We start from the raw sequence: 15995 nt of genomic DNA on the forward strand, positions 1-15995 counted from the left end.
TAGCCTTTAATTGACAGGAGACAGAGAGGGAATGTCATGCAGCAAAGGGCCACAGGCTGGGGTCGAGCCCGGGCCGCTGCGGCAACAGCCTTGTACATGGGGCGCCTGCTCTATCCACTAAGTCACCAACGCCCCAGGATGTTGCAATGTTGTGATCACAATGATCAACTGAAGTTTAGCCAATCATTGTAAATTCTACACAGCCTTGCAATTTTGTCCATTCATTGTAACTTGAACTCAGATTTGACTGTTTAAACCAAGTAAAATCTTGTGTCATTGTTGAGCTGAGTACAGCATATGGATTTGCTCAGCCCCTCTCCCTCTGTCAGTTTATTATGAGACTAACTAAGTAAGCATCACACGGGTAACATTACCCAATGCTACTAACAGGTTTAACATCAGAGTCAAGCAGTTTCCGTGTTAATAGTCGGTGTTGGCGTGTGGCTCATCAGGATGAAGAAATCAACTCACCGGTCTGTAAACTCTCCTCTTGCCAACTTCTAGCTAGCTAGCCAGGTCAAGGTTCTAAAATAATAAATGAACACTGAGGAAAGATGGAGAAAACATTAGCATCAGCTGAGCTAGCACCTTGCTAACCATTGTACGGGCGTTGGAAAATAAACTGGACGACCCTCATGCCGCATCAGTCTCCAGTGGGATATCAGGAATTGTAAATCCTTGACAACACCATTCAGCTAAGAGGCTCTTGTTTTATATGCTGACCTGACAGAGCAAAGGACTCTGGCCAGAGAAGGAGAGGAGGTGTGTGCTTTATGGTGAATAAGGACTGGTGTGACAGTGAGAAATGTGAGGTGCTGTCCTGTTCCTGCTGTGGATCACTGCTATACGCCGTTCAGAGGCAGCCGCAGGGCAGTAGCTTCACTTGTTGTGGGAGGAGCAACTATGAGGCTGTCTTGAGGTTGGGATATGTTAACCCTATGGGCCCGAATGACGCATAGTGCGTCCAAATTCACACCTGTTCTTCTCTATTGATTTTTTCCGCGACCGTGCATCATAGCGAGAAGCCACGCATATCACGTGAAACAGCAGAATCATAACTTTCGGACAAGACCATGCACTTGTCGGTAGTCCAATGTTTTCACAAGGGAAAAAAATGATAAATTTACACTAAAATCATGAATAACAGAGCTTTCATACAGCTCTGCACACACATTACTCTTGGATGGATTACTCGCGAATGCAGTGTCGCACAGAAATACCACGCATATCACATGAAAGCGCAGGGCCAGAGCTTTCCATTAATACCACACACATCATTGTGCTGTCATCCCATCACACTAAATACAGATTGATTGTCTACAAAATAAAAACCTGACGAATTTCTTTACAATCCTTCTTGTGATCAGTCACTTCATATAGTGAGGAATATCGTATCTTACCACGTCTTAGGCTTGCGTGTGTTTCTCCCTGTCTATCCACATTTGTAGTCCGGCTTTCAAGATGTCCATATTCCATATTGTCCAGTTGACACTTGTTTACTGCAAACAAAGTGGCAAATATTATCTTGGAGGACATCATTGCACTTGGTTGACCATTTTTCTATGATCTTAGATGTAAATATTGATTGTTTCTTTCAGATAAAACACATTTTTGACTTGTGAATGAGTCATTGGAATTTCTTGCAATAATGAAAAATACTGGCAATCATGTCCGCCTGGCACAAACCACATGTTTTGGACAACTGTGAAGTAACAGAATGTCCCACCATCATGGTTCTTATATTGCCAGATTCCAGAGCGTCTCCCTTCTTCATATATGGTAGAATATGTAATTTTCCAACTTGCTATGCTGAGATACATGTCAAAATGTAAGAATTTAGTCGCACAGATTTGTTTTTTTCATTGATATAAAAATTAATATAAAATACAGGCACATAGAAGGACATGAAATGATTGCAAATCTGGTTAGCCCAGATTGTCCTGGAAAAAAAAAAAACAAGATATAGCATGTGTATGTAGCCTTTACAATGACTAGGGCCCATAGGGTTAAATTATTCCACAACCAGAAACCATCCGCAGACATGGACAATTATAAAGCAGCAGCCAACAATGTGGAGGAGCTGGAACTGGAGCTGTACCTTGTATAATTCCATGTCACATAAAATTAGTGATTGATTGATTGATTGATTGATTGATAGATATTACTACATGACCTGGCTTTCTGGCAGACAGTCCTGAAGGCATTTTCCTTGTAAATTTGTGACTTTAATCAAAGTAAAGCCTTCTTCTCCAAAGGTGCACAGTCTGCACCTGAGGACATGTCTGGTGTGGTAAACCCCTGCTTCTACTGATCTTGCACTAAGTTACACTAAGTGCCTGTTCTTGTGCTGCCATGATTAATGCTTCTGTGCTGTCTTTCAGTCCAGCCTTTTGCAGCCACTGGAAGGATTTCTTGATGTTGGCCACTTCTTTAATTTGTCGATGGTACATGCAGGTACGTGCATGGTGCATGGTACGTGCAGGGGCTTGTCCTTCCACAATGGTTCATCCTCCTCTTCTGCATTCTTGGGTTTCTGCTACCTGAGGTATTCACTTTCAGTAGCAGCTCATCTTTGGGGGCCATCATGATGTCACGCAAGACGAATTTCCTGCTTCCAGGTCCAAACGGAGTACAGCGCATCCAGCCAGACAATGCAGTGCTGTGTCCCATGTTGTCTCGATCGAGCCGAGTCAAAAAGCGACCTCAAATTATCATTTTTTCGATTTCCATGTGACGAGAAAGAGAAGAGGAAATGGTTGAAGGCTATAAGGTAGGATTCACTTTATAAATAACTTTGATAACACCCGATGCTCTGAAATTAGCATCAAGCTAATAGGCTGGTAAACATACCGATATGCTAGCAGTCACACAAATAAAGAAGTAACTTTAGTTTTAGACTGAACTATAACAAGACATTTAAAGGCTGAGTTGAAAATCATGCCATTTTGCATAGTACATGTGAATATTATTATACGATGTGAAACAAGCTGACCGTGGCTATGAAAGGGGAAACAACATGACGATCGGCAGATTTTCAGCTAATCAGCCCCGATCAGTTTATTTAACCACCACACATTACCGCACCATGGTTCACAATGTGCACACAGCGGCACAGGGTAACCACACACACACACACACACACACACACACACACACAGCCTAGAAGAACACCGCTTTTTATTTTATTCTATTTTTTTTTTCAGCCCAGTTGAGGAAAGTTTTAGGGGTCCTGGAGAAGGTTTTAGGAGAGATGGAGCTTTTGCGCCCATGATTAATATAAGATAGCCTAATTGATAACATCACAGACAAAAAAATTCCATGACTTTTCCAAAGGTTTAGATGATTTTACTTAATTCCAGGACTTTTTCAGTTTTTCTGTGACTGTGTTTGTTGTTTAGATAAGACCTGTTGTGAGCTGGGTCACAATGGTTTGCCATTTTTAATAAGTGTGTCCCCAGAAATAAAGTTTGGGAAACACTGCTCTAGTCACACCAGGCCTTTATGAACACTGTTTCATGTTTTACCTAAGCATGTAACCAATTAAGATCTAATTGTTATTTTACAGACGTGAAAATTTCACCCCAGACTGCAACTCCAGGGTGTGCAGTTGGCACTTCCTAAATGGAAAAGCTGCTGCGTTCAATGGAACGAGGGGAAGGCGTTCCACTTCCCTGACAATCCCAGCCATACCCCAAAACACAAGGCAGGAAGCACCACTACTGCTACTGGTGGTTAGGAGGAGGAGAGATCAGATCTGCTGCAAGATGCTGACAGTGCAGCTGTGCAGACCCCCTGCACTTCAACAAGTCTTGAGCTTCAGATAGCGAATGAGATGCTTAAAAAAGAGAATGAAGAACTGAAAAAAACAATTCGAAAAACAGAAACAAATTTTTTCCTTCAGCCAAATTTCATCCAATCCTGACCTAGTGCAGTATTACACCGGATTGCCTGATGCTGCCACTGTCCTATTTTTGGAAGCACTTCTCTCCAAATTTGAACTAAAGTATCATTCTGATTGGACTGTACAAATTTTGCCCCTAGTTGATCAGTTTCTCCTTACCCTCATGAAGCTCAAGCTTAATTGTGGGCATATGGACTTGGCAAGCAGGTTTAACTGTAGCACAGCCACTGTAACAAATATCTTTACCACCATTGTAAGTGCACTGTATGATATTTTGTATGTTGGTATGACGGAGAACAACATCCCCTCCACAGCCAAAAATCAGACCTCCCTGCCAGACTGTTTTCATGCTTTTCAGAACTGCAGAATAGTTCTTGACTGCACTGAGGTAGCTGTCTCTAACACAGTTAGCCTGGAGACACAGAGTCATTTGTACAGCACAAAGGACATACCACACTGAAGGTTCTGATTGGTGTGGCTCCCAATGGAGTGATCACCTTTGGTAGTGACCTTTATGGTGGGAATGCCTCAGACAAAGCTATAACAGCTGACTGTGGAATTCTCCAGCATTTTCAACCAGGTGATATGGTAATGGCAGACAAGGGTTTCCACCATCAGAGACATTTTGCCAGAGGGAGTTTCACTGAACATCCGTTCTTTCCTTGTTGATGGACAGTTTACACAGGAGGAAGTAAGCAAAAACAGACAGATATCCAGGGCCAGGATACATGTGGAGCGATCTATTCAGAGGCTGAAGCTGTTTGGCATTTTGCACCATATCCCACAACAATTTCGGAAAAACATCAACAAAATATTAAAAGTCTGTGTGTGTCTTACAAACTTACAAACACCCATTCTCTGTGAAATTGCATGATTTGGCAATGATGTGTGATGCTGCCTGATGAATGTCAGACAGATTGAAATTGATGTGTATTGTCAAGTATTGTATATAAATGTAAAATGCCCATGCTTGATTGTTTTATGAACTTCATGTTCCTATTTTCTTCATCTTCTTCTCTTTCCTTCTTCTCTCTCTGAAAGTTATTTACCCCTGTCAGTTATGGATCAGACGATATCTGGCTTGGTTATATATATATAAAGTGTTTGGTTTTGTATTCAAAGTTTCTGGTAAAAAAAAATTAGAATAAAATAAAAAGCAGCGTTCTTCTAGGGTGTGCGTGTGTGTGTGTGTGTGTGTGTGTGTGTGTGTGTGTGTGTGTATGTGTGTGTGTGTGTGTGATTGATATTATCTGTCTTGTTTTTTTTTTGTTGTTGTAAATGTAAATGTAAATGTTCTTTATTTATACAGCCCTTTACAACAACCCTTTCGGTGAACCAAAGTGCTTTACACTAGGTGCAAAAGAAGCAATAAATAAAACAATTAAAAATAAATAGAGGCAATAACAACAATAAAAACAATAAAAGCAATGAAAATAATAAAAGCAATAGGAGCAATAAAATACAATAAAATAAAGTAAAACAGTAAAAGTAAAAGAGTCACCACACTACTGGGTATTAAAAGCCATCCTAAATAAATATGTCTTCAGTCTAGATTTGAAAAGTTTGATTTGTTGTTTGGTTTGTTTCCAATTATATATTCTGCCGGGATGTCTTATATCAACGCTCTTGGGGTGGGTTTTGACTGGGAGGGCTGAAGGGTTACTGGGGGGAGAGGGGAGGTGTAGAGTTCATATCTTACTTTGTCATCTTATGTCACTGTTATGAATGTGATGATACTTTGCACCATAATATAAATAATCTTGGAATAAAAAATTGATCACAAAAAAAGTATTGTATATATTGGTATTTTTCATTTAGCTGTATAATCATACTTAAATGTTGTTAATGTTTTAGAGCAGGGGTATTCAACTAAAATAAAGGGAGCAAAAGCTTGAATTTCCCTTTTTCTGGGGCGGCAGTAGCTCAGTCCATAGGGACTTGGGTCGGGAACCGGAGGGTCGCCAGTTCGAGTCCCCGTCCAGACCAAAATATGGAGCGTGGACTGGTGGCTGGAGAGGTGCCAGTTCACCTCCTGCCGAGGTGCCCCAACCGCTCGGGGCGCCTCACCAAGGGCAGTCCCCTCACTCTGACATCTCTCCACCTTGTGCATGTATAGGTTCTGTTTGTGCATGTGTGTGTCTTTCGGACCTGACAAGCAAGAGTGAAAACATTGAATTTCCCCTCAGGAGGATTAATAAAGTAAATAAACTATCTTGACTCAACAGTCTCAGACAGTTTTAGATAATAAATCTCAACACATCTTCATCAAAGACAAATGTAAATTAAAGTTTTCCAACTTTGCCCAAGGCTGTATGGCTGCAGCCTGGAGCCTCCCGTCTCATGGCTCTGGTATCATGACCTCTCCTCTGGTGATAAAGAAGCCACGCCCCCCGAGCTTCTGAATTTCAGAATAAAAGCTTGCGCCTGACACTATAGTTGTTTTAAATGTAATATTGTATTTTGTAATGTATTTTAGGAATCCTGGTACATTTTCCTGCTTCTAAATTTCAGAATAAAAGCTCGCACCTGACACTATAGTTGTTTTAAACATAATATTGTATTTTGTAATGTATTCCTGGTAGAGTTTCCTGGTAGAAAAGTTGTTTTAAACATATGACTGCAGCCTGGAGCCTCTCGTCTCATGACCTCTCCTGTGTTAAACATGACTGCAGCCTGGAGCCTCTCGTCTCATGACTTCTCCTGTGTTAAACATATGACTGCAGCCTGGAGCCTCTCGTCTCATGACTTCTCCTGTGTTAAACATGACTGCAGCCTGGAGCCTCTCGTCTCATGACCTCTCCTGTGTTAAACATATGATTGCAGCCTGGAGCCTCTCGTCTCATGACTTCTCCTGTGTTAAACATATGACTGCAGCCTGGAGCCTCTCGTCTCATGACCTCTCCTGTGTTAAACATATGACTGCAGCCTGGAGCCTCTCGTCTCATGACTTCTCCTGTGTTAAACATATGACTGCAGCCTGGAGCCTCTCGTCTCATGACCTCTCCTGTGTTAAACATATGACTGCAGCCTGGAGCCTCTCGTCTCATGACTTCTCCTGTGTTAAACATGACTGCAGCCTGGAGCCTCTCGTCTCATGACCTCTCCTGTGTTAAACATATGACTGCAGCCTGGAGCCTCTCGTCTCATGACCTCTCCTGTGTTAAACACATGACTGCAGCCTGGAACCTCTCGTCTCATGACCTCTCCTGTGTTAAACATGACTGCAGCCTGGAACCTCTCGTCTCATGACCTCTCCTGTGTTAAACATATGACTGCAGCCTGGAGCCTCTCGTCTCATGTCTTCTCCTATTGTATTTTAGGAATCCTGGTTGAAAAGTTGTTTTATACATAGTATTGAATCCTCTTCGGTGTACTGTTGCTTTGTGCTGCTTTTACATGTTGTCCTTTCTTAAAATCATTTTATTTTTTATGCAAAGCACTTTGAGTTGCATTTTGTCTGAAATGTGCTATACAAATAAACTTGCCTCGCCTTGCCTCAGTGTTATTGTGTGTCTCGGCTTGCAGGCTCTGTAGATATCTGCCTGGCACTGCTGCTTGTCCTGTTTATGTGTTAGATGACACACACACACGCACACATACATGCACGCACATTCACACTCCAGGATAAGCACTTGTAACAATTTCCCTGTGATGTGTGCAAGGAAGATATAATACATATATAAAATATATAAATAAAACGAGTCTTTTAAAGAATGCAGCTTTTTTTATTTCTTTAGTCAAAACATCCAGACTGCAGCTGGTAGAACTGGCTGCAAAATCCAGGGTGGGGATCCTCAGAATCAATCCCCCGGAGCTCTCCCAACTTCCCACGTCCAACATAACCTGTGGGTATAGCAATAACAAAACAAAAGCATATTCATGTGCATGGTGTTAAGATTTCTTTTTTTTGTTGCAGACACAAAGTCATTTTACTTAGTAACATTTGAACATTTGAATTCTGTTAAAAGCACAGTGTGAATACCTGGCATGCAGCTCTTAAGTGTACAGTTGCACTGAGCGCAGTTTTGTACAGAGTAGCCTACATAACGTTAGGTATTAGCTAAAAAAACCCAGTAAACGCTAACGTTTCTTCAAATAAAGATGTATGTGTTAACCCAAGGGACACGTAGTATCATCTTACGTTTCAAATGCAACGTTACAAACTATTCAGATGGTTAAAATTATAAAGTTATGAGTTTAACCGCTTTATTTTTGTAAAAAAAAAACAAACAAACTGGCCTCTTTGGGAATTTACCTGTAACGCCACTGCCATCTTCTTCTTCTTCTCCTCTCGGTTTGATTTATTGGTGGCAAGAGTGTCAAGAAATCGCGAATTTGCATTTTTGACCCTGTAGACTTGCTGTTGTGCACGTCCATGTCATGACACGAGAGGTCATGAGACGAGAGCCATGAGACGAGAGGCTCCAGTCTGCAGCCATACCCGTCTCACTTTGCCACACAAGTGTTCTTTTTATCCAGAAACATATGCCCAAACACATTCTGTTAAGTGCCAAAAAATTCTCATAACTGTGATAATTAAGATAATTATCAGTGATGGAAAATATACTCAGATGTTTCACTTTAGTAGTACTGCAGTGTAAGAAAAACATTCCAAATGAATTTACTGAATTGAACATTTTATAAGAAAAAGTGCAAAGAGAATTTACAATTTTCACGATATGTACAGAACTATAACACAATAGTAATTATAATCTCTGGCATAGAACAGTAAAAAGTAGCACCAAAATACTTCAGTACCTCAACACTGAACAGAACAATTTATATCTGTGTCAAAATGTGTGGAAGGAACAAATCTTTGTAAAACATTTCCAAGTGGTCAATGTTAACAGCCCATGTGTTGTCTTTGAGCACTGGCAGGATGACAGGGTCAAGAGGGGTCCACACAACCAGGTGACAGCTCATGGTGTTGGTGTGGTGCATGTTGCCCTGGATTTGATGCCAGTAGGCATGGGTTTTTTTCAGTGACAGAGAGCCACTCTCCTCATCTAACCCCAGGAAAAAGTCCAGATACTTTGCTGCCTCCAGGATGGTCTTGGTTCTTGCTACCCATGGACACTTGACTTCAATAATGCAGTCAGCAGATACTGTCCCATCTGGAGTTCCACCAAGCAGTCCACTGTCTGACAGGAACAGTCCCCTCTCCTGGACAATGACAAATAGCCTATTAAAATTTGTCTGCAGAACACAGCTATGTTTTGTTTTTTTTTTTTAATCTCATACTGCTATAATAAGACAGCCAGGGGTTCCACACTGAGCACCTGCCCCCCAAAATGTCTGTGCACGCCACTGCTCAGAAGCGCAGCTCCTTCAACATTTGCAGAAATACAATGATGCTGTATTTCCTCAAAAAAGTTGCTGGATAGTGACTACAACTTACTTTTGGATACTGCAACACCTTTTTTGGACTGAAAAACTTACTTATTTTCATTAATTATTTTCTTACCGTGATGCGTTCTTTGCTTGCCCAACTGTGGCTTCCTCGATCTGCTGCTTCTCCTTATCACTCACAGCGAGCGACTGCATTACATAAAGGGCCTTGTCTGGAGCTTGGGCAAAACCCAGGCTCGTCACCAGACCATCAAAGGTCTTGCTAGGCAGTTCAATTCAATTCAATTTTATTTATAAAGCCCAATATCACAAATCACAATTTGCCTCACAGGGCTTTACAGCATACGACATTCCTCTGTCCTTATGACCCTCGCAGCGGATAAGGAAAAACTCCCCCCAAAAAAACCTTTAACGGGGAAAAAAAATGGTAGAAACCTCAGGAAGAGCAACTGAGGAGGGATCCCTCTTCCAGGACGGACAGACGTGCAATAGATGTCGTACAGAACAGATCAGCATAATAAATTAACAGTAATCCGTATGACACAATGAGACAGAAAGAGAGAGAGAGAGAGAGAGAGAGAGAGAGAGAGAGAGATGCAGGTAATGACAGTAGCTTACAACAATATTATTGAAAGTAATAATATTATAGTTATAGTTCTGGCTACTGTGGTACAATATGTTGAAAGTATGTATTAATATCTGACTGTATACATGTATGACAATAGTCATATGTGTATAATAACAGTAGAAGTATGACTAATGACTAATGATGGCAGCAGCAGCAGGAGGCATCTGGCAGGACCACGGCAGCAGCACAACCACACACGTCACGCTGTCCAGGCACTGCTGCGATATGAGTTAATCTGAGAGACAGTGGAGCACAAAGGCTCCGGAGAAGAAGCCGAGTTAGTGACATCCAGAATGGCTGAGTTAGCAAGATGCAGTAATAGAATACGAGAGAGAGAGAGAGAGAGAGAGAGAGAGAGAGAGAGAGAGAGAAGGAGAGAAGGTGCCCGGTGTATTATAGGGGGGTCCTTCAGCAGACTAGGCCTAAGTCAGCCTAACTAGGGGCTGGTACAGGGCAAGCCTGAGCCGGCCCTAACTATAAGCTTTATCAAAGAGGAAAGTCTTAAGTCTAGTCTTAAATGTGGAGACGGTGTCTGCCTCCCGGACCATAACAGGAAGATGATTCCACAGGAGAGGAGCCTGATAGCTGAAGGCTCTGGCTCCTGATCTACTTTTGGAGACTTTAGGGACCACGAGTAACCCTGCATTCTCAGAGCGCAGTGTTCTGGTGGGATAATATGGCACTATGAGCTCTCTAAGATATGACAGAGCTTGACCATTTAGAGCTTTATAAGTTAACAATAGGATTTTAAATTTAATTCTGGATTTTACAGGGAGCCAGTGCAGAGAAGCTAAAACAGGAGAAATATGATCTCGTTTCTTAGTTCCTGTTAGTACACGTGCTGCTGCATTCTGAATTAGCTGGAGAGTTTTTAAGGACTTACTAGAGCTACCTGATAGTAGAGAGTTACAGTAATCCAGCCTAGAGGTAACAAAAGCATGGACCAATTTTTCTGCATCTTCTCGGGTCAGGATAGGCCTAATTTTCGCAATATTACGCAGATGAAAAAATGCAGTCCATGAGGTTTGTTTTAAATGAGAATTAAAAGACAAATCTTGATCAAATATTACTCCAAGGTTTCTTACGGTAGTGCTAGAGGCCAGAGCAATGCCATCTAGAGAAACTATGTCATCAGATAAAGAGTCTCTGAGTTGTCTGGAGCCAAGAACAATAACTTCAGTTTTGTCTGAATTTAACATCAGGAAATTGGTGCTCATCCAAGTTTTTATGTCTTTAAGACAGTTATGGAGTTTAGTTAATTGATTACTTTCTTCTGGCTTCATCGATAAATACAACTGTGTGTCATCCGCATAACAATGGAAATTTATAGAGTGATTTCTAATGATGTTACCTAAAGGAAGCATATATAGAGTAAATAGGATTGGTCCGAGCACAGAACTCATGGAACTCCAAAACAAACTTTGGTACGTGGGGCGATTCATTATGAACGTCAACAAACTGAAAACGATCAGATAAATAAGATTTAAACCAGCTTAGTGCAGAACCTTTTAGGCCAATTAAGTGATCCAGTCTCTGTAGTAGAATTTGATGGTCAATTGTGTCAAACGCCACACTAAGATCTAATAAAACAAGTACAGAGACAAGTCCTTTGTCTGAAGCAATCAGAAGGTCATTTGTAATTTTAACTAGTGCTGTCTCAGTGCTATGATGCACTCTAAATCCTGACTGAAATTCCTCAAATAAATTATTATCATGGAGAAAATCACACAGCTGGTCTGCGACTACTTTCTCAAGGATCTTTGACATAAAGGGAAGATTAGATATTGGTCTATAGTTGGCTAACACCTCTGGATCCAGGGTGGGCTTTTTTAGTAGAGGTTTAATTACAGCTACCTTAAAAGACTGTGGTACATAGCCTGTTAATAAAGATACATTGATCATATCTAATATATGAGTGTTAACTAAAGGAAAGACCTCCTTAAGTAGCCTAGTTGGGATGGGGTCTGAAGTGTCAAAAATCGGTGCCTGGAAGTGGGCCTGTAGGCTCCCGACCTTGACCCTCTTGTCTCTGTCAGTTGTTCTCAGATGTCGATTTGGTATCTTACATTCAGCTGCAAAACTCTTAAAGAATCACTGGAAACAGGCAAAGTCCGATGCAATCAAGTTTAATGTGTCAACAGGCATTAACACATACAACTTCGTGAGTCAGCCCCCGGGATGCGACTAAAATCCTGCTCTCAGTGTCCTAGCTTATATGCTGGTGGAGATTCAAATGAGTTTCCACCTCTTTTTGCTAATCCTTCCCACTCTGGGCCAATTCTATTGGTGGAGAACTTTTCTTTGTGTCCAATTCTGATTGGGCCCATTTTTAATGGTGTCATGCCGCCTGGAATTTCCCAAATTTCCTTCCCTTATGTTTGGTTTCGTTTTCACTTTATTTTTAAAAAATATGTGAATTCCAGGGACTTTCTACACAGTCCACAGTGCTCTTAGTTTCTTATAAAATAAAGCCTTAGTCATACAATATGTGAGTGTGTGTGTGTGAATCATCATCGAACAAAACATGGTGTGTTCTTTCAGTAAGTGCATACAACATCACATAATAATCTGATATTGTGAATACTTTAACAATACTTAACATTGATCCAAAGCCTTTATAATACCTTATACATGATTATATAGCTCCTTTATAATCAGTTTTGGGTTAAAACCTTATTACTTGATTCATAGAACACAACTTTTACACTACATTCCCCCCTTTGGGGCTACATAGTCCCATAACTGCGAATCAAAAGGGGAGAGAAAAATATATATTCCCCCCTTTGGGACTTTATAGTCCCATAACTGTTGATTAAGATTAACTAGTACCACACATGAATCATCTGCTAGTAATTATTAAAAGGTCTATTTCATAAATCAGATTTCGTCAATCATCGTTTTGTCACACATCCCTTCATTAATGAATAACATGTAGATTCTTATTCAGCAGTAAGCATAGATCACAACTCATTGATTTTCATCCAAATCACATATCAATAAGCATCATGACATCATTGTACATGAGTTTCATCATCATTTTGCCTTATCTATTTCAGTTCTTATGGCTTAGGTATTGGTGGGTCGCCAGCTGCCCTCTCAGCACAGTGAGCTCGGCCAGGAGAGTGTCTCTGAACTCAGTCATCTCCTTGAGTTGAGCGCGCAGCTGCAGCAGCTCACTGGTGGCACGTTGGTGATGTTGTCGGCTCAGCGCATGATTTTCTCCCTTCCTGATTGCGTAGATGTCTCGGCGAATTCTGCGCACTTTCTCACGCAGGGGGAGGGGGAGACTGCGTACCAGCATGCGGTAAGGTCCTTGGCCAACAGAATGAAGCTGTGTACGCAATGTGTGTTCAACTTCATGATCCCGTTTGGTTTTAGCCCTTCCCTCAGGCAGTAGCCATAAGTTGGCTTCGATGAACTCTGGGACTATCCCATGTTCATCCTGCAGCCTGTGACGTGTGTATGACTGCAAAGGTTGTACTGGCGCGGGGCCTATTGGTCTGCCTCTTTTATTCCTTGGTTGTTCAGCTGGCTCTGGAGGGGGTTCAGGGGTAGTAGGAGAGTAACTCAGTGACTCAGCATCATCGTCCGTTGCTGATGAGGTGTCATCACGCTCACGGTATTGGTGAGAGTGGCATCCACTCTGGCATGGCACTTGTGGAGAGGTAGGTGTCTGTACCTCTTCAGTTTTCATGTTATTTTGTTCTGGGATTGGGTCAACTGGAGCCTGACCTCCCCCAGTGTGGGTGGCCATTACTGGATAGGAAAATTCTGGGGTGTTTTCAGTATGGCCGGGAGTTGATGATGGCGACAGCATTGGACAAAAGGTGGGTGTTGGTGGTGGACTGCACAAGAATGCAGCGAAAGCCTGTGCTGGCATCATCAAGCAGGGAGCGGAGCTGCGTCGTCCGCCCGTCTGGACATCTTCATCGGTGTTGCAGGAGGACACCTGGCGACTACCCACGGGGTATGGTGGTGGAGGAGGACGAGGAGGTCCCATCACGCCTGGCACCTGCTGTTGATACTGGAACACTGGCTGGTCCTCTGGGTCTTGTTGGTATGGATGTGGGGTTCTCCAAGGCTCGGCCATGGTTTATGTCTATCTCAAAGATTTGTAGAGGATACTTTTAGTATACTATCCCTTCCCTGTTAGTGCTGTGTCTGTCCCTTCAGCATTAAATTGTGTACATAAGCCATGCAAGCAAACTGACTACATATCGTGGCTAAATTGTTAGTGGGGTAGGTGACAGCAGGGCCTCTGTCCTACATCATTTCCTCATATTCTGCCTCAACTGACTGCCATTTCTGATCATCCCGACCCAGTGTACTGTTTGGTATTTCATACTGATTCCCTTCAGTCAGCCCTGTGCATTGGTTGAAATTCTTAAAGTCTTTTCCTCCAGGGCCACTCATGTTTTCATACAATTCTGTGACAATCTTGGGGCGGGAACTGTGATCTATTATAATGAATTGTCCTGCGACGCTTGCCATTGCTCTTTTGATGAGGAGTTGCACTAAGGGAAGAATGCAACATGTTATTACACAAAGAGCCAAGACTACAAATCCCAATAACATTCCTATTGTGTATAAAATCTTTCTTGGGGATAAGGATGACAACCAGTCCCAAATTGAGGAAATCTTAGTGTTCCAATTAGAGTGCTGTACATGTTGATCCCTTAAAGTACGTATATTCTGTAAGGCGCGAGTTAGGTTGCCATCCTCCCCTGTGTGCATGGGGATAACGGTGCAACAGTGTTCTCCTATCACATCACAAACCCCTTGATCTTCAGCAAGCATAGTCTCAATAATAAGCCTGTTCTGCACCGTCATTAAGGATGTGGCATGCAACTGCTCACTCACACCTTGTAAAGCTTCTATTGTCCAATTCACAAATCGTTGCTGGTTATACCATAAGTAATTTACCCAATGGCTATTGCGGGCTGTATACTGAGCATTAGCTATAGCTCCCCAGAGTGGCCAGGAGCCTAGTACTCTACCCGAGTCTATCCATGCATCTGATATGGCTTGGTGGTCTGTTGGAACCCCTTGTGGCACCTGATCCCATGTAATGTACACACTGGTGTCTTCTTGCCAGGAGGAGGTTTGGGTACTAGTTGATCTACGACACCGACTGTTAGTAGTGTCATTTGAGCTGCTATTTACAGTTAGCATTGCAAGTTGGCCTGTTAACATGAGTGGGGTACAGATGCCTGTCCAATTTGCTGGCAGCACAACCTTTACCTGTAGATCTTCTTCACACATCCAAAATATGTCTGCCAGTGGGGTTGTACCATTAGTTAAATTGAATGTCATAATCCAGGTGGTATCATTATAATGACGTCCCATCACATACGAATCATTCCCACCATTCACCACCTGATGACACTGAATTTTAGCTTCCTGGGTTGTATTACACACCTTCTGTACCCCGGTAAGTGATGTGCTACCCGCTGACGAGGATACATTCCCTACAATCTCCTCATATCTACACTGGATCAACTTCTCTGCTTCTTGGGAGGAATTAGCAGCAGTGGCATTATTTAACCATTGTTCTATATTATTTCCCCGTGCCACACAAAATGGAAATACAAGATCTGGTGCCAAATATACTACTGGGGGCATGTGAAACTCCTGCTGGAACTGGTCAGAAGCATTGTTAAAGGTTCCAGGACAAATTGCAGTCGTGTTGGACCACCTTGCTTTTCCTGCTGCCATCCACATAACACAGGCAGTAAAACACGTCTCATGTTCCCAGCATTTATCTATGTTTGGGAGTGGTCTGACCCCTGGTAGGCCTCTCCTTCTATGGCATGCTATACACGTGATGTTAGTTACTTGTTTGGCAGAGTATTCTAGCCACTGATAAAAGAGGTTGTACTTCCAAGTGGTGGTTTTAATTAGTTCTACCCTCTGCACCACCACGTCTCTTGGTTTTCTCTGGGACGGTGGCTTCAACTGGAGCCACTGGTGGGCTATTTTAGAGGGGACACTGTGTCCTGTGTCTGTATTAGTGCAGCCTCTCATGTCACACATTACTCTTGCTGTCACCTTCCCCTCTGCAGTGCAATGTGAACTTATCACTTGACCATGCAACCTGATATCTCCTGGACCCTCCAC

The sequence above is a fragment of the Epinephelus fuscoguttatus genome, linkage group LG2 (genome assembly GCF_011397635.1).
Source record: "Epinephelus fuscoguttatus linkage group LG2, E.fuscoguttatus.final_Chr_v1".
Classification (NCBI taxonomy): Eukaryota; Metazoa; Chordata; class Actinopteri; order Perciformes; family Serranidae; genus Epinephelus; species Epinephelus fuscoguttatus.